This window comes from Tachypleus tridentatus, unplaced genomic scaffold (assembly GCF_004210375.1).
Source record: "Tachypleus tridentatus isolate NWPU-2018 unplaced genomic scaffold, ASM421037v1 Hic_cluster_2, whole genome shotgun sequence".
Lineage (NCBI taxonomy): Eukaryota > Metazoa > Arthropoda > Merostomata > Xiphosura > Limulidae > Tachypleus > Tachypleus tridentatus.
The window spans coordinates 33,760,771-33,786,827 of record NW_027467782.1 but is presented as its reverse complement, the minus strand read 5'-3'; the positions used below and the strand labels follow the sequence as shown (position 1 = coordinate 33,786,827).

The following is a 26,057-nucleotide window of genomic DNA, read 5'->3' as shown; positions in this document are numbered from 1 at the left end:
AAAATGTGCAGAGGAAAGATCTTCCTGAATACTATTTCTCTCTAACTTTATCTACAGCAGAGAAAACATGCAGATATTTCGGTTTAAGATCTAACTGGTCCCTAGCCGAGGTTATGAGTCAGAATCAACTCAGAAATTTATTTTCTCTCCTACCTACTCGTGACTGAATATTAGATAAAGCTACATGAGAAAAAACAACAAAAAAGGACGTGCGAATTCACGTATGTAAATACTTACGTACATTACTGACACGTATAAACAAACAAATTGTGGTTATGGATAATAGGCAAGCAAGCAGCGGCGGAAAAACTGACGACAGGTACCGACTAGTAAGTATCACAAAGATAAACGACCGGTATGGGACTTAGGGTCCTTCAGAGTGGTGTGGGATCTATAGATCCTGTGTCAAGAATCTGGTGTAGGGGAAAGTGGTTAGTACCCTATACACTACAAATATATTAAGGAGACTAGTGGGGGCGCCACGTGTTGGGTGTTTCAGCTAAGTTTAAGAATTGTTTTTCTTGTTCTGGCTTTTTGATAATATCTTGCGGCTAAATTGTGGGTTATTTCACTAAGTTTAGGTAATATCCGTAGTGAATCTAAGTAGCCTTGGGGCGTATACCTTGGTAAACGATGTGCTACACGGGGAACTCGATATCGTAGTGTTTCTAACTTTTGCATGAGGTCATTGAGCATGCTGCACGCGACTATGTATCCATATTCAGTAAGTGGTCTAATATAAGCTTTGTAAATAGTTGTAGTGGTACTGGCCAAGCGTCCTTTGTGAGTACCTCCAATGCGTCTGAAAAAAAAGTATTACGTTGATTGACAAATTTACAAATTTTGCTAAAGTGACCCGTCTATTATACAGACCGATTGAAGGTGACTCCGAGGTATTTATAGAATTAGTTAATTTTATATCGGTGTCTAGTAGAGTAAGTTTTGGTTGGATTAATTTATTATTTTTCTTTTTACAACATGGGTGAAATACAATTGCCTGTATTTTGTTAGGATTTAAAGCTATACGTCTGCGATCACACAATTCGGTTATGTGATTGAGCGACGTTTGAGCTCTACTAGCTGCGACTAATTATTCTATTGACGTACTCGAAAGAGCAGCGTTATTAGCATATTGTGACGCCTGAGTATACCCGAGTTTGAGGAACCGAACGTTGTTGAAGTATATTATGTACAAGAGTGAGCTGATAGCAGACCCTTGCGGTACGTCTGCCACCAGCCTGAATAAGCGGGAATGTGTTTGATTGAGTCGTGCTCAGGCCTGCAAGTTGGCGAGAAAACTTGAGATACAGCGAATAATTGTGTGGAATTTTGAGTTGGTTCAGTTTGAACGGCAGTCCGTTATGGAATTTTGAGTTGGTACAGTTTGAACGGCAGTCTATGTAATTTTGAGTTGCTACAGTTTGAACGGCAGTTCGTTATGTAATTTTGAGTTGGTACAGTTTGAACGGCAGTCCGTTATGTAATTTTGAGTTGGTACAATTTGAACGGCAGTCCGTTATGTAATTTTGAGTTGGTACAGTTTGAACGGCAGTCCGTTATGTAATTTTGAGTTGGTACAGTTTGAACGGCAGTCCGTTATGTAATTTTGAGTTGGTACAGTTTGAACGGTAGTCCGTTATGGAATTTTGAGTTGGTACAGTTTGAACGGTAGTCCGTTATGGAATTTTGAGTTGGTACAGTTTGAACGGCAGTCCGTTATGCCAAACGAATGTTTTTTTTTAACATTCAGGAATGCTGCAACTGTCATATGTTTAGGGTTGAATGCTTGAAAGATAGTTTCAGTTAATGTAATCACTGGTCTGATGCCGGGCTGCATTTTGAATGTCATTGATAATATTATTAGTTTCTATATGAAATAAGAGTCTGTTATCTTTTCTATAAGTTCCCATCAGATGAGAGCTGAAGGGACTATATAGAGTTTACCGCTCAGTTTTTGAGAGTTCAGTCAGGTCTGGGCGGAGCTTACGACGTTAAGTAAGATTTTCAGTTAAGACTAGTTGGTTTAGTCTACAACATCCGACGATAGCTCAGTTGGTAGAGCGGTGGACTGTAGGAGGGTTATAGTTATCCATAGGTCGGTGGTTCAAATCCGCCTCGTCGGAGGTTATTTTAATCTATCATACAAGGATTTAATAAAAACCACACTACAGTGGGCTTATTTTCAGACGTTAAACAAGCCTTTGACTCAGTCTGTAACCAGGACCTCAAGTTTATACTCCTTCAGTTTAAAAGTATATCTTGTACCACCAGTTCTAAAACTGTGGGACAATATTCGAAAGGGCTGTGAGCAATGTAATTTTGTCCCCCTCTTGTTCTTGCTCTGATGGCCAAGAAGTAGCTGATACCCAGACCATCATCTATACAGCAAGTGAAAGCTTTTGCTGGATATCTAGCTCTCCACCTTCCCTTCTTAGCCACCAAGACTCGAGTGAGCGATCACCTTTTCCTTCAAGCTGTTTACTTCTATGATTAATCCACACTCTTACATTGTTGGAACTCAAATTGGCGTTTACTCAATCTCTCAGTACATCTGTTGTGTCTGATGTACACTAACATGCTTCATCTCTCTCTCTCTCGCTTCTCTTGCAATTCTGATCTGGCAGTAGAATGTCTTTTCCTGATGCTAGATACTACCAAACAACTGTCCAATTGCTTTCACGAACTCTAATAAATCTACCTCCTCTCTCTCACCCAGTATGGGTTCCAACGAGAGTGCTCCACCAAAGACCACCTTATTCTGACATAACGTCAGAGAAGCCATTCTCAAACGACATCGTGTATCTATTCTTTGACACTGACAAGACTTGATACAACATGGAAGTATGGCATTTTGCGAAAATGGCCGTTTGACCATGTTTACTAAACTCTTAATGAACAGGATATTCAAAGTATACGAGGTTTCGCCACTCTAATTCTTCTCTAGAGGAACTTGGAGTCCCTCAGGTATGTATCTTTGAGTGTCACACTTTTCAGTTTAAAGATTAATGCTGTCGCTGAACAACTCGCTATTGCAAACGGGTTCTGTCGACGACTTTCGCACCTCATGTCAGTCGTCAAACACGAGGTACATTGACCAGCAGCTACGGACTACCCTCAATCGCTTTCTAAAGTGGACCACAGCAAACTGCTTTAACTTCTCTAAAACCGTCTGCATGTAATTTTGCTTCGATCAATACTAATTGTCTATTTCAATATGTTTATGGTTCATCCTTCTGGTGATCAACATCCGACAATTTGAAAGCAAAGGAAATAGCTTGTGAAGAAAAATGTGTAACTTTCTCAACAGTTTCAAAGATCAACGCACTTTCTTACCTAATATCGGGAACGTTATATAATAATACTTGCTTTCTTACCTAATATCGGGAACGTTGTATAATAATACTTGCTTTCTTACCTAATCTCGGAACGTTGTATAATAATACTTGCTTTCTTACCTAATCTCGGGAACGTTGTATAATAATACTTGCTTTCTTACCTAATCTCGGGAACGTTGTACAATAATACTTGCTTTCTTACCTAATCTCGGGAACGTTGTACAATAATACTTGCTTTCTTACCTAATCTCAGGAACGTTGTATAATAATACTTGCTTTCTTACCTAATCTCGGGAACGTTGTATAATAATACTTGCTTTCTTATCTAATCTCGGGAACGTTGTATAATAATACTTGCTTTCTTACCTAATCTCGGGAACGTTGTATAATAATACTTGCTTTCTTACCTAATCTCGGGAACGTTGTATAATAATACTTGCTTTCTTACCTAATCTCGGGAACATTGTATAATAATACTTGCTTTCTTACCTAATCTCGGGAACGTTGTACAATAATACTTGCTTTCTTACCTAATCTCGGGAACGTTGTACAATAATACTTGCTTTCTTACCTAATCTCGGGAACGTTGTATAATAATACTTGAACGTTGTATAATAATACTTGCTTTCTTACCTAATCTCGGGAACGTTGTATAATAATACTTGCTTTCTTACCTAATCTCGGGAACGTTGTATAATAATACTTGCTTTCTTACCTAATCTCGGAACGTTGTATAATAATACTTGCTTTCTTACCTAATCTCGGGAACGTTGTATAATAATACTTGCTTTCTTACCTAATCTCGGGAACGTTGTATAATAATACTTGCTTTCTTACCTAATCTCGGGAACGTTGTATAATAATACTTGCTTTCTTACCTAATCTCGGGAACGTTGTATAATAATACTTGCTTTCTTACCTAATCTCGGGAACGTTGTATAATAATACTTGCTTTCTTACCTAATCTCGGGAACGTTGTATAATAATACTTGCTTTCTTACCTAATCTCGGGAACGTTGTATAATAATACTTGTTTACTACTACTACTAAGAACGATGTGAGTGAATAGCACTTTATACCACTTTCAGTACCTATAATCAAATTCATAAACTGTCCCACTTTGGAAGTAATGGTAAGCCTACGTATAAATAACTCCAGAAATAATCGCTATCTATACCATGTACTCAATGAAACGTAAAGCATTGTTATTTCACCGAATTGTGTTTCCTATACTGGCCTGGCATGGCAAAGCGTATTAAGGCGTTCGACTCGTAATCCGCGGGTTCGAATCCCAGTCGCACCAAACATTCATTTTCAGCCGTGGGGACGTTATAATGTGACGATCAACCCTATTGTTCGTCAGTGAAAGAGTTGCTGAAGAGTTGGCGGTGGGTGGTGATGACTAGCTGCCTTCCCTCTTGTCTTACACTGCTATTTTTTTATTGCTAGCGCAGATAGCCCTCGATCAACTTTGCGCGAAATTCAAAAACAAACGTACTCCTTCTATAAATGACTACTAGAGATATCTTTGAATTATATGAATCTAAATATTCATATTTAGCGGCTTAACTGTTTAACGATACTAAGATTTCCTTCCATGCGATTTCGTTGTTATAAAAATGGCGTTAATGAAATAGTATAAATCCATAACTCAAAATGCTTATCTGTTACCATTTACTGTAAGGTTTTATATGGAAGTAAAATCCAGAAATTATAGGTGTTATCAAATATTACCTAAACCGCCTTTTAGAACATAACCAGCCCTAATTATCTAGGGCTATGTCAGTTATTCTTAATATCTAGGTACGTCTTATGTAATATGGAAAGTGGTTTACAAAATCATCTAATACATTTTTTCACTTAGGTAAATAACTTTTATCAAACTACGTCAGTTACTTGTCAAACTATATACAGAGAGAATTACCATTATTTTATATGCCTTTAACCACATCTAACTCTTACCAACATGTATTAAGATAGCTCGTGGTTGAACAATAGTAATCCTCTAACTTTTGCGGAATTTCTCACCTTCTACTGACTTCCTAATTTACCACTGAAACTGATTTCGAAAGCTTAACACTACTTAAGCTGTCACGTTTATTTAAGTGTGATACTGGGACATAAGAGCTAAACCTATTGTCTGACATCTTTAATCTAAAAAAAACAATGGAAGTTTCATTAGCAGTTTCAACATGGTTAAAACTTCCAGTTCAAACCACACCTTCACCTCCTATCTCAACAATATTTCGTATCTTAATGACTTGTACTTTACGAAGTGTTATAACTAACCCACACTATATACACTTCATTATTGGATTTAATCTATTGTGGATTACACAAGTTAAACTGTGTCAGTTGTTTAACTTAACGTCAACCACAAAGTAACGTTTCTGACATAATCAACTATTAATGTGAACTTCAATGTATCATAACACCTAATTAATTTGTGCCACATTCCTCTTTACAGATCCTACATGCACATGTATCGAGAAGTGCACATGTGGTAAGAAAGACGGTTGTGAGTGCATCATTTGCAATAAAAAAGCGGAAACTGAGGATCGATGCCAGTGTACAGGTATGTATAATCTTCCTGTTTAGTCCATATTGTATAGAATTCAACTTTAACCCAAAACACTTGTATAATTTCGTCACTCATTACTAAACGTTTATCCCTTGTTTAAACTTCGATTTTTATCATACATGTAATCTTATTTATTCCTTTCTAGAAGGAGAAACCTGCAGTTGCACATCATGCACTTGCATACAGTTGAACATCAGAAAGGCGGACTGAATTTCCCAAAACGTTTGCCAGGTTCATATTTAGGTTGCTATTTAATGTATTCTATTTGATTGTTTACTTTGTTATATTTTTTACTTTTTATTATTCTATTTGCAAATTAATAAATTTTAAAATTTGATATTCCGGTGTAAATTATCAATCTAAAATCACTTAACTAAAGCTTCATGAACATTGACTGTACTTTTTTATACTTGCAACTATTGTAGTTGAACCATAATTATTAAATATCTTATTTCCTCTTGATCTATAAGCTACAACTGAAATGTGACTTAATCGTTCTATAAATACTACCCCTAATTACTGCAGTACCAGAGACTTTCATCCTCTCTTGTAGTATCTTTGTTTGTTTGTTTTGGAATTTCGCACAAAGCTACTCGAGGGTTATCTGTGCTAGCCGTCCTTAATTTAGCAGTGTAAGACTAGAGGGAAGGCAGCTAATCATCACCACCCACCGCCAACTGTTGGGCTACTCATTTACCAACGAAAACTGGGATAGATCGTAACATTATAACGCCCCCACAGCTGGGAGGGCAAGCATGTTTGGCGCGAACCCGCGACGCTCAGATTACGAAGCGCACGCCTTAACGCGCTAGGCCATGCCAGGCCTCTTGTAGTATCTACAAAATTAGACTGGTATTTCTAGTTTGGTTAGAACAACTACCGTGAGTTAGTAAATATAAAGGATTATCTAATACGCATCAAACAAATAGCATTAAATTCACCTGTAATTACATCTGTTTTCCTAGATTTTCTTACTCCTACTGAAATGTTTCTAGAATTACATCCCACACTTTAAGATCTCGCCGGCTCCTTCAAAACATGAATAATACAACACAAATAAGCCTGTATACTAATATAGGCTTAACACTTAAAAACATAGTATCAACCTATACCAAACATGAAATACTATTGTTTGTTACGGTTGACATTCACTATAACGGAATGTAACTGGTTAATATCTAGTTCTTTCAACTAGTGCATTATTTTCATGTGGATAATAAGATGTGGCTCTTCACTATATATCACAATCTCATTAACAAGATGAAACCAGATAACTTAAAACATCGAACAATTATGTGTGTTTTCAAACCTAACATTTGAGTAATAATAATACAAAATATAGTGAATTAATGCACGTTCTATAAAAACTTTGTTCATCATCTGTTCTTGTAAGGTGGTAATACGAACCTTAAGAAATCGTTATGATTCTTTCAAAACGAATACTCGTGTTGGTGTTCCTGTCACTGTGTAATTAGTTTAATAAATGTCTCGTTTGTTAAGCTTAAAGCTACCGAGGGGACATTTGTTAGGCGAACAACAATTTCAGCCTACAATACATTGCCCTAGCATCTTTCAAGGGAGATTTCGACCCACGTAACTTTATTCATCCATGTTTTTCTTGAATTTTACGACACTTCAGATTACTGGTTCATGAGTTTAAGCTGTTTTCTATTCAGTGTTTAATTCAGTTGAATCGCCAATCAACAAACAGAATAAATTATAATTAATTTGCAACATGAACAAAAGTGTCAACAAGTTATAAAACACAGGTACTAAAGTTGGAACTATTGAATTAATCTCATACGAAGATACCATAGTTTTATATTTCTGTTTATAAATATGTATACATACGTATATGTGTGAGTGCGAATATAGTTACCTGACTGACAGAGGATTTCATATGAACCTTTTATACAAGCTGTTAAAATATCTGTAAAAATAGGATGGGTTAAATTATCGTCGAAATGTCCTTTATCAATTACCCTTTATCCATACCTTATAATACGAAGATAAAAGAACAGAAGTATCTTGAATAAAACTGTAGTAACTTTGAAACATCATCACATACGTGAAGGTGCAGAAATAAAAGAATCTTCTTGTATTTAAGACAAGTGTGGAAATAGTTTCTAATTTAAGATGTTTTGTCTTTAACAACAACATTACTTGTTTGATTTTTCACATGATTGGAGAAAATCTGTAGTTGAGAAAATATATCCTTTTCATACACTACTGAATTAAATGTGAAACTTTTAAAAATTCTTGGAGCATGTGTTCAGCTGTACCTGACTAACTGATCCGTTTGTATTTATGGTTAAATATCACTTTGTGTCGAATCGATCTTACCTTTTTGAACATCCAAAGTCTACTGATAGTAGACTTGCATTCTATATCACAACAAAGACTGCTCATACTGGACAGGTGGTTTGTCACATTTGTTCCTTTTATATATATATATATATAAGTAGATTTTAAATATAAATTTGAGTATACAGAAAAATTTGATGAAATAAGATCTGAATATTAGTCAAATATTAAAGCTACCGAAACTACAGGGAACATCAACCAGGCATTCGACCATGGATCTGTTAGTGTACGTACAGTTCAGCGTTGGCAACTAGTCATCACCACCCACTGTCAAATCTTGGGCTACTCTTTTACCAATGAATAGTGGGATTGACCGACATATTGTAACGCCCCCACGGCTGAAAGGGCGAGCATGTTTGGCGCGAAGGGGATGATAAACAATATAGCCATGTGTGTTGTGATCTGAGGGTCGCGGGTTTGCATCCCCGTCGCGCCAAAGATGCTCACCCTTTTAGCCGTGAGGGCGTTATAATTTACGATCAATCCCACTATTCGTTGGTAAAAGAGGAGATCAGGAGTTGGCGCTGGGTGGTGATGACTAGCTGCCTTCCCTCTAGTCTTACACTGCTAAATTAGGGACGGCTAGCACAGATAGCTAGCTTTGTGCGAAATTCAAAAAACAAACAAACAAATTTATATCTAAACGCGTAATAATGAACGCATACCAAATTACGATTGACGATTTTAAAAGAACCCTTCTGCAGGGGGCAGGTGAGAATAAGTTATATATCCCTGTAATAATAGGTAGAAGTGCAGAATTCTTTGTGATAAAAATAAGTGCAAAGATCAGGCCCGGTCAATGCAAATAACGATAAACTAAAAAATTCGACTTTGCTGCCATCTATGGGATTTTACCTGAACTAAGTCTCAATGCATTTCTTAAAGGCATTCTTTAATTCATCTCTCTTTCAGAAAATTGTATTACTTAAAACGATTTATCATTTTAAGAGTAAATCATAAACATAATTCAAGTGATTTATCTTTTAGATGTGAGTCAATTTAGAATTGTGTTTATTTTATGACATCTTAAAATTACCACAAAATTGCATGTTCATATAAAAAAAAAATGTTTAAAAATATTACATTGTAAAACCAAAATCGAAAAAGATTAACCACTCGTATATGATGGTGAGTAACTATGTACAAAAATTGCACACTTTTATTTTCTTCTTTTATATATTTCTTTCCATTATTATTTTATTTTTAGTTTATATATATATATATATATATTTAACGGAAAAAAAGAGAAAGAAAGAAACAGAAAATAAAAAAAAAAAAAAATAATAACATAAAAAAGCTATGTATATTATACCAGTTCTAGGCGTCTAGTGATTTCTATTTCTTAAATATATATTCATATGAGAGAGGTACTATGTTTATCATGTATGAAGATACACAATAAATCATTTTTATGTCGGTTTTTATAAAAATAGTTTAGTGCATTATGCAAGTGTCTATCAGATACTGTCTCTATTACATCCACTTTCTCTGAAATAATGGCCGAATACACTAATCGAAATAATGTAAACAGTTTAATAGACATAGTCATTAAAATAATTATGCCAAAAATACCTGCCATAGATCTTAACATATATCATGAACTCTATCAACCATGGATAAATTCACAGTACTACACATCAATATCCAGGATGCTATTGTTTCCAAGAAACATGAGATGGAAGACATAACCAACATCATAAAACCAGATGTCTTTGTAGTTAGTGAAACAACCCTCTATAACTACCACATATTTAAAATAAAAGGATAATCTATTATCAGACAAGATTGAAAGGGTAAGAGAGATTCAAACAGAGGAATTTTATTACGGTATAAAACTGAACTTATAGTTCAAGGAGTTTGAATACCTTCCTCTAATGAATCAGTAGTAATAGACGTATAAAATTCAGTAACAGTGGCGGGCATTGACTGCTCGTCTAGCAAAGTATTAGATGTCAGTCTATTACATTCCATATATAACCACAACCTTAATATAGTAATTATAAGAGATTTAAATAGTAAATATCACCTTCAAGTGTATAGGTACAAACCCTAATGGTAAAATACTTTATTAATTTCCAACCGAAACTAATATGATTTTGTTAAATGATGCAACAACGACACATATCTCGTACTCACATGGGCACAGTAAAATATTGGACTTACGCCTGTGTTCGTACAATATGTGTCGCAAATTCATAAACTTGTCTGTTGGTCACAATATAGGTAGTGATTACCTTCCAGTCTGGTGTATTTTCAATCTCACCCCCACTTAAACAAAATTAAAGTAAAATTTAAATTAAATTATAATAAAACTAATTGGCCACTATTTCAATCAGTCATAGATCAAATTTTACCAACTGAAGTACTAAACTTTGACATGGACACATCAGATATAGATGTATATAGTCATATAATATCTGAGTGCCTAAAACGTGCAGCCAACAGCTCTATACCGAAACAAAAACACTTCATAACAACACACGTATGGCAACCACATCAAGAAATAATACACTTGATAAAAGAAAGAAGAAAACTACGCAGACAGTACATACAAAATGGAAATCCGACACTATAAACACAAATAAACAGTATAAGAAATAAAATAAGACATCTAATCCAACAACAAAAACAAGACAGTTGGGACACAATTAAATCATAAAACAGATCCAAAACAATTCTGGACACACTTCTAAAAGATATACCAACACAGGAAAAACAAACAAAGAGTACCCACCATTCGAATCATATGACAAAACAGCTTACACTAGCTATAAAAAGCAGAGATATTTAAAGACCATCTACAAAACACGTTCAAAACTCATCATGAACATCAAAAACACAAAAACAAAGCTCCTGGAGAAGATGGTATACAAGCTATCCTCCTAAAACATGGTGCTCAGAACTTATATGAGCACCTAACTTATCATTCTCAGCTGGATATTTCCCTGTTTCTTGGAAGGAAGCAGTAATTTTAATGTTCTAGAAAGAAGGAAAGCCAGCGAATAAACCAAACAATTACCGCCTGATTAGTCTAACCAGCTGCACGGAAAAATTTTATAAAAAATAATTATTAACCGACTATTTATATACTTAGAAGTAAATTTAAAATTACTCTAAATTCAAAACGGATTTAGAAAATATAGACAAACTACAGACTACCTAATCAGATTAACTGAAACAATTACAGACAGCTTTAACAAAAACTAATGTACTTTAGCTTGCTTTGTCGACATTGAGAAAGCATTCGACACGATCTGGCATAACGGATTACGTCACCGGTTGACGGAAATGGATTTATTCCAGGGAATTATTCACGGGCTATCTAACTTTCTGGAACAATAGAACGTGTAAAGTAGATGTGAATGGGGCCCACTCAGGATCTTTTTCACCTGAAGCAGGAGTCCCATAGGGAGGGGTAGTTAGCCCTATCTTATCTATCATGTATGTGAGTAATATCCCACTGTCGGACCTAAATGTATGTTTTGCATCACAATTTGCTGACGATGTAGCAGTCTGGAAAAGTACCCCCAATCCTTCAATAGCAGCAAGAAACCTCCAACCAGTTAGAACAATACTGCCAGAAATATAGAATAAAAATAAATATTCTGAAAAACCAAGTAATACTATTCACCAGATTAAACAAATTGAAAAATATCCATCAAAGATATACATGAACGGATCACTATTACAGACTGGTACCTCGGCAAAAATTTTAGGATTAACCTACGATACCAAGTTAACGTGGATATAGCATAATAACAATACACTAGCTAGAATCTGGAAAACAGCAAATTATGCAAGAAGCCTATCGGGTAAAAATCAAGGCACATCACCTGATAATATAATAAAAATCTACAAAACATACATTAGACCTATAATAGAAAACGCATTACGTTCAAAGGTTTGGCTTGTTTGTTTTTGAATTTCCCGTAAAGCTAGCCGTCCCTAAGTTATCAGTATAAGACTGTAGGAAGGCAATTGGTCATCATCACCCACGCAAGTTCTTGGGCTACTATATTACACTGTATAGTTTTCACTTTCAACAGAATTTATATACTAGTCGAAAGATTAACATAACAGACTACAAACAATGAATATATACAATCATCTAGTGTATGACTTCTTTGAATTCTGATTCACTTCTACTCAAATGAATACTTCACTGTAAATTAATGAACTAATTGTTTAACTGTATGTATATCTATGTACCTAAATATATCTTAGTATAGTTTACTGAATCTTAACTTTATGTTCCCTCCAGCTAACATCTAAATTAAAACATTGAAAACATAATTTAAAACCATGTATGTTTGTGTATATTTGTATGAAATAACTTTTTAAACTCTGTTTATTTTATGGTTTTCTATGAAAATCAAGAAAAGTTGAGCTGTTATGTTTGTTCGATTTCAGCTTCGATTCAAGTTGTTTTTTTATATTTTTCGATTCACATTCCTTTTTCGATTTCAGTTTTCCAGTTCAGATCAGTTTTGATTTTAATTCCGGTTTTTCATATTTCTTTAAAATTGTTATTACTTTCTTCTGCACCATTATGCACTCTTTTGGTAACTTGTGACCTTATTATACATGTGCATTCACACCTTTTTTTGAAAGATATCTTTTTCATCTCTGTGTATAAGTTTTTATAGTTAAACTCTATATAAATTCCACACTTAGTAACTTTCTCTATTTTTCCTTCTACTGTCCCGTTTCTTTTCTCTTTCTGAAGGATGAATCACTGAGTTTGTCTCCTCCTATTTATTATTATTTTTACAGTTACAATATTTTTAACACACATTTAAGACAAGTATTAATAAAATCAACGTATTTAACAGAAAACCACTCATTCTTTCCGATACTGTTTTATTTAATTTTCATAGTGTATTTAAACTCTTTAGTACTTTTCAGCTCACAGTTTTAGAAACACATTAAGTTGTAAAAGAGAAATAGTAAAAAGGAGTTTCTACTGCAATTCCTTTATTATATAAAACATACAAGCATTATAAACACAAGTTGAAATTAGAATGAACAACTAAGATATTCTCAATGTTTTCAGGCAACAAACTGTTTCTTTAGGAACTAAAGATCACTAAATATATAAAATAACCTTTCGACATTGTCTTGTATCACTGGAGCAGCATGCACAACTATAGTCAGTTTGTACAAGTCTTCATGTTCTATCTTCATTGAGTTACACCATGAAGTTAGACTGCTGTGTGCTGGAATTATTTCAGTATTCCCAAAGTTCTTCAGAGCCGAAGCAATGCCCTTTTTTGAAGTACTCGAGTTTTTCTTGCTTTTTATAGCCAATCTAAGCATCTTTTCCAACTCATCCCCTGATGTACTGGATGCCATCTGCTCTTCAGATTCTGAAGCTACTTGAAGTTCAAGTTTAGGATTCATTGCACATAATCTGACGTTAAGTTTGATTAAAGTTCAAGTTTAGGATTCATTGCACATAATCTGCCATTAAGTTTGATCAAATGATTTACGGCTTGTTCCTGTTCTGCTTCACATAACAAAACACTAAATCTATAATCTAGATATAACGATGCCAGTATTACTTCATTTTTAAGAAGTTTTTTTCCTAGCTTTCATTAGTTCTGTGATGTTGTGAGCCAGCAGACGTTTGATTATGGATATTTCACTTTTACAAACAAGCCACACTTTATAGAAGTCTCCAGGAGTTAAATTTTCTTCTTGTAACTGTACTGCAGCTTTTTAGCCGGTTCTAATACGAGTACAATTTATTGTAATTTATTTCGGGATTGAAAAGAATGTTTTTAGTTATTTAAATAAACGGTGGAAGTTCCACTAAACAGGAGATCACATCACATGTTGAGCACCAAGTTCCACTAAACGGGAGATCACATCACATGTTTAGCACCAAGTTCCACTAAACGGGAGATCACATCACATGTTTAGCACCAAGTTCCACTAAACGTGAGATCACATCACATGTTGAGCACCAAGTTCCACTACACGGGAGATCACATCACATGTTGATCACCAAGTTCCACTAAACGGGAGATCACATCACATGTTGAGCACCAAGTTCCACTAAACGGGAGATCACATCACATGTTGAGCACTAAGTTCCACTAGACATGAGATCACATCACATGTTGAGCACCAAGTTCCACTAAACGTGAGATCACATCACATGTTGAGCACCATCGCATCTCCCGTCCACAATAAGCATATGATATTTCTTTGTCTTTGAAATATTCTTTATAGCTGGAGTTCGCAGCTTTTTCGACAGATATAGTAATTACACACAGTTCTTTATTTAACCTATCTATTACTGCAAGTTGCAAAGTGTAAGCAGCATATTTAACAGAAACAACACTGCCTAGTTTAATATAGTTCACTTTCATCACTAACAGTCACATTTCCGTCATCGGAAATTAATTCCACAACTTTAACCATATTTCTAGCATTATCAGTAGTGATAGAATACACTCAAGTTGTATTTCGATAACACATTTATATCTATTTCTATGGTGTTTTTTTTTTTTTTTACCAAAATGTCCTGAATATAAGTTTGTAACAGCTAACGTTCTTATTTGAAGAGAGTCGCTATCAATGACTTGGACATTAATGGCTAGCACAGACCTATCCAGACAAGATGCGATGTTAATTTTCAATGAAAACATCTGTTTTGCAGCTCTTCACTTATTTGTTTTACAATTTCTATAGCTTTTTTATCAACTAAATCTATTGTGTTAAGAACATTTTTAATTGGATCGATTACTTTAAAAACATACTCTCCTATACTGTAGGAAAATGTCTCAAATTTAGGGTTACCAACTCAATCATAGCATTATGAAACCTTTTTATGTCCACTGGAATATTTATCGTTGAAAAAAAACAACAACTCGTGAATAGTTTTTCTACGCTTGGTGTCGCTGTGGTCTTGAGTCTTCTCATATTGTGAATGTCGTCGGTGTTTGGGTACATACCCTGGTAGGGTCAAGTTCTCTATGATCTCTTCCTCCTCCCCGTACTTGGCTGATTGATATTTATGACTGTGAACTGAATTTTATTTGGTCTTTTACAGGACAATGTCCATGTATTTTGGCTTGTATACAGTTATTATTCTATTAGCAGAATGTCAAGTTTGCTGGTGGCATTTTTTTTTTAAATACATAAATAAATAAACTATAAATATATATTTTTTAATTTTTATTTAAAGTTTATATATTTTCTTCTTTTATTTATTTTTATATTTGAAATATAAGTTAACTGGGGAGAGATATTTAGGACTAGCTTCATCATGTATGAGGTACCTGTCTAGTTCGCATAGTAATTCGTTTTTCATCCAATTCTTATTAAAGTACATTATTGTAATATGTAGGAGTCTATCTGGTATGGTTGGTATGTTCGAGTATTTGTGAATGAACTGAGATGATATTGTTCTTGGAACTCTGTATGCAGTTGTGAGGAGTGTGTTTTGGATTGTTTGTAGTTTGGGTTTAATTATTTTATTGCTTACAGTTATCCATGCTGGAGCTGCATAATCTATTACAGGTCTAATATATGTTTTATAGATTTTTAGTATGTTATCTGTAGATGCTCCACTGTTTTTATCAGTTAGACTCCTAGCATAGTTAGTTCTTCGCCAGACTTTATTTTTAATTTCGTTCACATGATTGATCCAAGTTAGTTTTGAATAATAGGTCAGACCTACAAATTTTGCCGATGGGGCAATCTGGAGTAGAGTGCCATTCATATATAGTTCTGGCTGTTGTTTTTTGTGTTTTGTGGATTTCGTAAAGACTACGAAATGTGTTGCTGTGTTTATTCTCATATTGCAGGAGTGTTTTTGTTTGTTTTGAATTTCGCACAAAGCTACTCGAGGGCTATCTGTGCTAGCCGTCCCTAATTTAGTAGTGTAAGATTAAAGGGAAGGCAGCTATTCATCACTACCCACCGCCAAGTCGTGGGCTACTCTTTTACCAACGAATAGTGGGATTGACAGTAACATTATAACGCCTCCACGGCTGAAAGGGCGAGCATGTTTGGTGCGACCGGGATTCGAACCCGCGACCCTCGGATTACGCCTTAACCCACCTGGCCATGCCGGGTCCTTGAAGGAGTGATCTTTTCATAGTTGAAGCTTCGCGTCTTCTTACTAGATTTTCAAATTCTGCTTTATAGTGTCTCTCCATGTGTAATGTTAGATTAATAACACAAGGATTCTTTAAAACCTTAGTGCAACCAGTTACACTGCAAGTTGCTTTTTCGTGTTCGCGAGAACCAGCGATTATGAAATATGAATACACTTCATTAGTTTCGTAACACCCCATATTTGAAAAGAGTAGAAAAACGTAAAAAATAGCGACCAGACAAAATGTGCAGAGGAAAGGTCTTCCTGAATACTATTTCTCTCTAACTTTATCTACAGCAGAGAAAACATGCAGATATTTCGGTTTAAGATCTAACTGGTCCCTAGCCGAGGTTATGAGTCAGAATCAACTCAGAAATTTATTTTCTCTCCTACCTACTCGTGACTGGATATTAGGTAAAGCTACATGAGAAAAAACAACAACAAAGGACGTGCGAATTCACGTATGTAAATACTTACGTACATTACTGACACGTATAAACAAACAAATTGTGGTTATGGATAATAGGCAAGCAAGCAGCGGCGGAAAAACTGACGACAGGTACCGACTAGTAAGTATCACAAAGATAAACGACCGGTATGGGACTTAGGGTCCTTCAGAGTGGTGTGGGATCTATAGATCCTGTGTCAAGAATCTGGTGTAGGGGAAAGTGGTTAGTACTCTATACACTACAAATATATTAAGGAGACTAGTGGGGGCGCCACGTGTTGGGTGTTTCAGCTAAGTTTAAGAATTGTTTTTCTTGTTCTGGCTCTTTGATAATATCTTGCGGCTAAATTGTGGGTTATTTCACTAAGTTTAGGTAATATCCGTAGTGAATCTAAGTAGCCTTGGGGCGTATACCTTGGTAAACGATGTGCTACACGGGGAACTCGATATCGTAGTGTTTCTAACTTTTGCATGAGGTCATTGAGCATGCTGCACGCGACTATGTATCCATATTCAGTAAGTGGTCTAATATAAGCTTTGTAAATAGTTGTAGTGGTACTGGCCAAGCGTCCTTTGTGAGTACCCCCAATGCGTCTGAAAAAAAGTATTACGTTGATTGACAAATTTACAAATTTTGCTAAAGTGACCCGTCTATTATACAGACCGATTGAAGGTGACTTCGATGTATTTATAGAATTAGTTAATTTTATATCGGTGTCTAGTAGAGTAAGTTTTGGTTGGATTAATTTATTATTTTTCTTTTTACAACATGGGTGAAATACAATTGCCTGTATTTTGTTAGGATTTAAAGCTATACGTCTGCGATCACACAATTCGGTTATGTGATTGAGCGACGTTTGAGCTCTACTAGCTGCGACTAATTATTCTCTTGACGTACTCGAAACAGCAGCGTTATTAGCATATTGTGACGCCTGAGTATACCCGAGTTTGAGGAGCCGAACGTTGTTGAAGTATATTAAGTTCAAGAGTGAGCTGACAGCAGACCCTTGCGGTACGTCTGCCACCAGCCTGAATAAGCGGGAATGTATTTGATTGAATTGTGCTCTGGCCTGTATGTTGGGGAGAAAACTTGAGATACAGCGAATAATTGTGTGTGGAATTTTGAGTTGGTTCAGTTTGAACGGCAGTCCGTTATGTAATTTTGAGTTGGTACAGTTTGAACGGCAGTCCGTTATGTAATTTTGAGTTGGTACAGCTTGAACGGCAGTCCGTTATGTAATTTTGAGTTGGTACAGTTTGAACGGCAGTCCGTTATGTAATTTTGAGTTGGTACAGTTTGAACGGCAGTCCGTTATGTAATTTTGAGTTGGTACAGTTTGAACGGCAGTCCGTTATGTAATTTTGAGTTGGTACAGTTTGAACGGCAGTCCGTTATGTAATTTTGAGTTGGTACAGTTTGAACGGCAGTGCGTTATGTAATTTTGAGTTGGTACAGTTTGAACGGCAGTCCGTTATGTAATTTTGAGTTGGTACAGTTTGAACGGCAGTCCGTTATGTAATTTTGAGTTGGTACAGTTTGAACGGCAGTCCGTTATGTAATTTTGAGTTGGTACAGTTTGAACGGCAGTCCGTTATGTAATTTTGAGTTGGTACAGTTTGAACGGCAGTCCGTTATGTAATTTTGAGTTGGTACAGTTTGAACGGCAGTCCGTTATGTAATTTTGAGTTGGTACAGTTTGAACGGCAGTCCGTTATGTAATTTTGAGTTGGTACAGTTTGAACGGCAGTTCGTTATGTAATTTTGAGTTGGTACAGTTTGAACGGCAGTCCGTTATGTAATTTTGAGTTGGTACAGTTTGAACGGCAGTCCGTTATGTAATTTTGAGTTGGTACAGTTTGAACGGCAGTCCGTTATGTAATTTTGAGTTGGTACAGTTTGAACGGCAGTCCGTTATGTAATTTTGAGTTGGTACAGTTTGAACGGCAGTTCGTTATGTAATTTTGAGTTGGTACAGTTTGAACGGCAGTCCGTTATGTAATTTTGAGTTGGTACAATTTGAACGGCAGTCCGTAATGTAATTTTGAGTTGGTACAGTTTGAACGGCAGTCCGTTATGTAATTTTGAGTTGGTACAGTTTGAACGGCAGTCCGTTATGTAATTTTGAGTTGGTACAGTTTGAACGGCTGTTCGTTATGTAATTTTGAGTTGGTACAGTTTGAACGGCAGTTCGTTATGGAATTTTGAGTTGGTACAGTTTGAACGGCAGTCCGTTATGTAATTTTGAGTTGGTACAGTTTGAACGGCAGTCCGTTATGTAATTTTGAGTTGGTACAGTTTGAACGGCAGTCCGTTATGTAATTTTGAGTTGGTACAGTTTGAACGGCAGTCCGTTATGTAATTTTGAGTTGGTACAGTTTGAACGGCTGTTCGTTATGTAATTTTGAGTTGGTACAGTTTGAACGGCAGTTCGTTATGGAATTTTGAGTTGGTACAATTTGAACGGCAGTCCGTAATGTAATTTTGAGTTGGTACAATTTGAACGGCAGTCCGTAATGTAATTTTGAGTTGGTACAGTTTGAACGGCAGTCCGTTATGTAATTTTGAGTTGGTACAGTTTGAACGGCTGTTCGTTATGTAATTTTGAGTTGGTACAGTTTGAACGGCAGTTCGTTATGGAATTTTGAGTTGGTACAGTTTGAACGGCAGTCCGTTATGTAATTTTGAGTTGGTACAGTTTGAACGGCAGTCCGTTATGTAATTTTGAGTTGGTACAGTTTGAACGGCAGTCCGTTATGTAATTTTGAGTTGGTACAGTTTGAACGGCTGTTCGTTATGTAATTTTGAGTTGGTACAGTTTGAACGGCAGTCCGTTATGTAATTTTGAGTTGGTACAGTTTGAACGGCAGTCCGTTATGTAATTTTGAGTTGGTACAGTTTGAACGGCAGTCCGTTATGTAATTTTGAGTTGGTACAGTTTGAACGGCAGTCCGTTATGTAATTTTGAGTTGGTACAGTTTGAACGGCAGTCCGTTATGTAATTTTGAGTTGGTACAGTTTGAACGGTAGTCCGTTATGCCAAACGAATGTTTTTTTTAACATTCAGGAATGCTGCAACTGTCATATGTTTAGGGTTGAATGCTTGAAAGATAGTTTCAGTTAATGTAATCGCTGGTCTGATGCCGGGCTGCATTTTGAATGTCATTGATAATATTACTAGTTTCTATATCAAACAAGAGTCTGTTATCTTTTCCATAAGTTTCCATCAGATGAGAGCTGAAGGGACTATATAGAGTTTACCGCTCAGTTTTTGAAAGTTCAGTCAGGTCTGGGCGGAGCTTAACGACGTCAAGTACGATTTTCAGTTAAAACTAGTTGGTTTAGTCTATAACATCCGACGATAGCTCAGTTGGTAGAGGGGTGGACTGTAGGAGGGTTATAGTTATCCATAGGTCGGTGGTTCAAATCCGCCTCGTGGGAGGTTATTTTAATCTATCATACAAGGATTTAATAAAAACCACACTACAGTGGGCTTATTTTCAGACGTTAAACAAGCCTTTGACTCAGTCTGGCACCAGGACCTCAAGTTTATACTCCTTCAGTTTAACTTCCCGTCCACCTTAACAAGATGAATATCTAACTTTTTAGACAATAGAACAGCTGAAGTAAGAATTAACATTGGTCAACTCTCGACAGGCGTTCCCCAAGGTTCAGTACTCAGCCTTCTTTTATGTATATGTTAACGACATCCCTTTTCCTTAAGTTAAGTACACCTATGCGTCGCGATATGCTGACCTCATAGCAGTATGGAATGCGTCACGCGAACCCCTACTGGACACCTCTAAAGTTCAATTCACACTGAACAGTATTACTACTTGGTGCAACTAACACCTGGCGGGTCGTGCTTAATGCAACTAAAACTCAGGCTATAACCTTTAAACTCAAAATATCGAGAAAAAGCAAATCCATCCCTAAAGACAAACTGACTAAGTTTAAATTCTCCCCCACTATTAAATTTCTTGGTATCACGTTCAACAAGAAACTCACTTGGACTGATCACTTCAGAACCATACTCTCAAAAGTCTACAAACGAATCTTCAGAAGAATCAGTATGATTGCCAAAGGCTGTAGAACTAAAACGATTCTTACCATTTACAAGATTTACATTTGGCCGATCATTGAATACGGCAACATGATTACTGCGAACGCACCCCTCAACCACCTTAAAAAAATTGCAACAAGCCCAGAATCTTGCCATTCGACTGGCTTATCGACTTCCCAGTTACACGCCAACAGCTTAGCTAGCCGTTCCTAATTTTGCAGTGTAAGACTAGAGGGAAGCCAGCTAGTCATCACCACCCACCGCCAACTCTTGGGCTGCTCTTTTACCAACAAATAGTGGGATTGACCGTGACATTATAACACCCCCCCAGCTGGGAGGGTGAACATGTTTGGTGCGACCTGGATTCGAACCCACGACCCTCGGATTACGAGTTCGTGAGAAAAAGAAAGGATATTATTAAAATTTTATTTTAAAAATGAGCTCTTATCTTCTTATTCATGTAATACAATATTACCATATTTAATACCCTTATTAATATATGTTTATACACATACATATATATTTATAATACCCGAGTATTTAAGTTGAAATATTATCCAGTTATTAACTGGATTATATCAAGTACATCGCACATACATTAACACCACAAAAATAAAAATGACATATAGTAAGTAACGGATCAGAAGCTCCTGTTCTTACTAAAACTCCTCGGAAACATCTGCCAATCGCTATTAGTGTTCCAATTTTAGAGTGCATGATTCTTCTATTTGGTACAATGTTCATGAGATGGCTGATGGTAAGTCCAATGGATCTGTTCATGACATTCCAGTTGTCGATAAAAGAAATAACTAAAATCTTCTTAGTTGATAACTTTTTCCCTGTAGTCTTAATATAACGTTTTGTTCATAACTCTATCAACATCATATCAAATCAGTTTCACTGGTCTCGTGATTTGACACGTACATAATGTCTTTAAGTTATTCAAATTCTCATTCCTCCTTTATTTATCACTCATTTCATTCTCGTCATGTCATTGTATCTATCTCATTTCTGATTTAACTCTAAAATCAGGGATTCGATTCCTCTCAGTGGCCTCAGCAGATAGCCCTATGTGGCTTTGCTATAATAAAACACACACAAACACTTCTGATTTATTAACTATCTTCTTTTGTCGTCATTTATAAACTAAAGCTGGATGATTCTTGAATTTTTGTAAGTCTGTTAGTTTTGCTTTACTGTATTAACTTTATAATCGGTTAACCTTACCGATTCGTTAAACTAACCTAAGTGTATCAACAGTCTACACAATTAATTTATGTCATGATTAGATGGGTCTTAGCCATTTAGTTTGACTGTTATTAGCTATGAATAAGATAACCTATCGTTCTCTGATTTTGTTCTTTCATTCATTTTGAATTTTCACAGCCCATATATTGCCCTCAGCTTTACCAAAACCAGTTTGTCTCGTTTAATATATAACATTATGTTATCTAGTGTCACTGTTAATCATAAAGTCATCTTTGCTGAATTAGATATTTTCTATTTATCTAACCCTTGTCTTTCTGCTATAGCTACTGAACAAACCGTTTAATAGTTAATACTGGTCTCTAAGGGTCCATATTTTGAGTTTCTTCTAATAATTCCTTTCACTTCTTTGATACCTGCTTCTGCATTTCTACTCTAAATTAACCATACTTCTTTCTTAATAATTGAAGTTTAACAACGATATTGTAATGAAAAAGTAAGACAAAACGAACTAAATCGTTACTATGAACAAAATCGTTTGTGAGAGAAATTTAGAACATCTTATGGATGGGCATGTTTATGAAAATTAAGCTTACCTGAAGAGGTGTCTGACTCTAACAGACCACATAATATATACTTGATGATTACTTAAGTAATGTTAAAATACATTACACTTTACACGTACGGTTTGTCTAAAACGCATAAAGACTGTCCTTTGAGTCTGATAATATCTCAAGTGGGTTCTGTCACAAACACATTATCAAAACAATTAGCGGGACATCTATCCCCAGTTGTTACAACAAATTCATTATTACATATCCAAAACAGTGTAGATTTTGTGAACAAAATTGAAAACACGGACCTAAGTAAAAGAAAAATATTAAGTTTTGATGTTTAAGCCATGTAGCGACATTAGGTCAGTTATAAATGGCTTACTGTCCAAAGTGTTGTACACATGTTCATTCATAACCATTATGTTTAGAGAGATAAACGGGAAGAAATGATGGACTGAGCTTTCTATATAACCTGTAATAATATCTTCGAATTCTAGTTAATTAAAGTACTTATATATATATATATATATACAGATCAAAGAACGAACTTTTAAATTCCCACTTTTAATAAAGCAATTTATATTTTATTATGCATTTAATTTTACAATCTATTCTATACAAGGTCTATCTGTGCATTGGCTACCATGGGTATAGAAATCCGGTTTCTAGCGACATAAAACTGCAGACGTACCACTGTAGAAACTTAAAAATTCGTCTTCGGACCTTGATATTTAGAACATTTTCTTAACAGCTTAACATTACTGTAACATTCTTCAAAGTATAAACAAAATTTGTAAGAATATATATTATCCATCTCTTCTAATACACACATACATCTAATATTACATACAACATGACACCAGTTTTAAGAAAAGAACGGATACTCCAAGGAAAATAAAGCTTTGTTTTGTTTGTTTTTTTGAATTTCGCTTAAAGCTACTCGAGGGCTATCTGTGCTAGCCGTCCCTAATTTAGTAGTGTAAGATTAAAGGGAAGGCAGCTATTCATCACTACCCACCGCCAACTCTTGGGCTACTCTTTTACCAATGAATAGTGGGATTTACTGTAACATTATAACGCCCCCACGGCTGAAAGGGCGAGCATGTTTGGCGCGACCGGGATGCGAACTCGCGACCCTCAGATTACGAATCGCACGCCTTAACACGCTTGGCCATGCCGGGTCAACTGCCAGATTTAAAATAACATTAACAATAGAGCAAACACCAGAAAACCTACAATTATATAACAAGAATGAATAAGTTAGGAGCGAAAGAAAATAAACCACGAAATATGTATTACCGAAAAAAACAAGCGAGTACAATTACAAATATAAATGTACCTGAAACCAAATTAGGGAAACGACATGATTTTTTATTATTATTATTAATAGATAATATTTATTATTATCTAATTATTTATTAAATAATTATTATTTTATTATTATTATTAATAGATAAGTTTTAAATGGTTATCGAATGAAATGAAACCATGCCACACCTACATAATGAATTAACTTTTAGTGACTATTTCTGTATTCATCGACTAAATATTAAAAGAAGTTGATAAAAGATTGACATCTGTGAACACCGATCAAGGCCCTTTAAGCTATCACCTGTTCACCCTTTCCTCGAAAGCGGAAACAATGCATTCCCGATGCCTAAACGCACAGTTAAGTGCCCCAAGTCAAAATTACAGTCTGCCTCTTAAGCAGATGAGGGTGTAAGTTGGGCCTTTCTCTTTAGTATAGGTTAGCTAAAATGGGGAAGAAGACCTTCTCGTGGTTTGTGACGGTTCCATAAATGGTACTGGAGACATCATTTTGCACTTGTTTATAGACTTAAATAGTCATGTTTTATTTTCTCAATCATTAAGTAAATTTTCCTCACTACATCTGTAGTTAATTAATTCCGTCACCAGGTATTAAACGAAGTTTGATAAAAGATTGACATAAGGGTACTTACCATAAAGTCATCAAAAGAACTTTATCGATAGGTCTTGTGTATGTCTCTGACATGTAAACTCTCATTGTACGTTCTAAACATTTCTGCTGTCAGTTGAAGTCAAAAAGGATGATGAGCATTGTGTAGTACCTGTTGTCTTCATTTCTGTGATAAAAACATTTTACACGCAAAGCAACTTTTACTTTGCATGTAATGCTCTTGAGTAACAAAAGAAATTAAGAGTGATAAAGGAGCAGAAAAATATTAGAGCTATAGTTTTGGAAGCGTATGTCTAGGACATCTGTGAACATCGATCACGTTCCTAGCAGCTATGAACAATCCAGCCTTGTCTAGAATGCAGAAACAATGCATTTCCGATGCGTAATGCAAAGATACGTTCCCCTACTCAATATTACAGTCTGCCTCGAGGGCAGTTTCTGGTGTAAGTTCGGCCTTTCTATTTGGTATAGGTTAGCTAGAATTGGTAAGAAGACCTTCCCGTGGTTTATCACGCTTCCATACATGGTACTGCAGCCAGGAGTTTCCCTTGTTTATAGAGTTAAATAGTTATGTTTAATTTTCTCAATCATTAAATAACCTTTCGTGACTACTTCTGTATTTAATTAATTTAACCACTATGTATTAAAAGGAAATATTTGAAATTATTCACAATGACGACCATGCAACTCAGTACTGAGACCTCTTGTTAGGCGTTTCCTACCCTGTTTAGGACTTCTTTAGTTACTTAGGCTGATTTCATACTGTTCACATTTCCTCTATTAAATGATAAAAAGTTTTTCATTTTTACTTTCCCCTTTTTTATTTTCATCTTTCGAAGCTCTACTCAAATGTGTCGTTTAGTCTTACGATGCAAAATGCATATTTTGTTTTTATGTTCATTGGCCTTAAGATATTGGCCAGCAGTGTAACGTTGAAGATTATTATTATTTGGTAAATCCAATATCAGGTATTAATTTGGTGATATTTTCTAATCTTACTATTATATAAATGACACGTCGTATATGACCGAAATAATAAATACATTGTGTCAGTATCTATTAAACGACACCGCAAAATAAAATCTGTGAAAAAAATTCCACGTTGGTATTCTAAATTCAGACAATTATACAAATAGCTACGATACGTACGACAAACCTTTGTTTATCAAAGAACAGAATTTTAAAGTACTGTCCTCGTAACAAGAACCCGACTTTCACTTGTCCTAAATCTGAATGTTTGATTATATCTTTATTGATGTAATTTATAAAAATACTTTTCAGGAATGCAGTTAAAAAACTGTTAAATTTTAAATAAACGGTACCATACTTAATAGATCAAAAATCGTATTTGTCTTACGGCAATCAGAACAGTTTTCCCCTGCACTAACTTCCGTATATTTTTCTCTTAGAAAAGTCCCTTTTCCGATTTTTTTAATACGACGCTTTTTAAAACAGTAGTGTT

General features: G+C 35.4%; 1 long non-coding RNA gene and 2 other non-coding genes across 3 annotated transcripts; all 3 read left to right on the top strand.

Moving 5' to 3' along the window:
- The first annotated feature begins 517 nt into the window (after positions 1–517).
- LOC143243372 (uncharacterized) lies at positions 518–6,372 on the top strand. Its single transcript, XR_013024372.1, has 3 exons — positions 518–893; positions 5,803–5,910; positions 6,062–6,372. It is a non-coding gene; the product is annotated as an uncharacterized LOC143243372 (long non-coding RNA).
- Positions 2,038–2,123, top strand: TRNAY-GUA (transfer RNA tyrosine (anticodon GUA)). The gene is given in 2 exon segments: positions 2,038–2,074; positions 2,088–2,123. It is a non-coding gene; the product is annotated as a tRNA-Tyr (tRNA).
- A 13,816-nt stretch (positions 6,373–20,188) lies between the features above and the next one.
- TRNAY-GUA (transfer RNA tyrosine (anticodon GUA)) lies at positions 20,189–20,274 on the top strand. Its single transcript is given in 2 exon segments — positions 20,189–20,225; positions 20,239–20,274. It is a non-coding gene; the product is annotated as a tRNA-Tyr (tRNA).
- Positions 20,275–26,057: the final 5,783 nt, after the last annotated feature.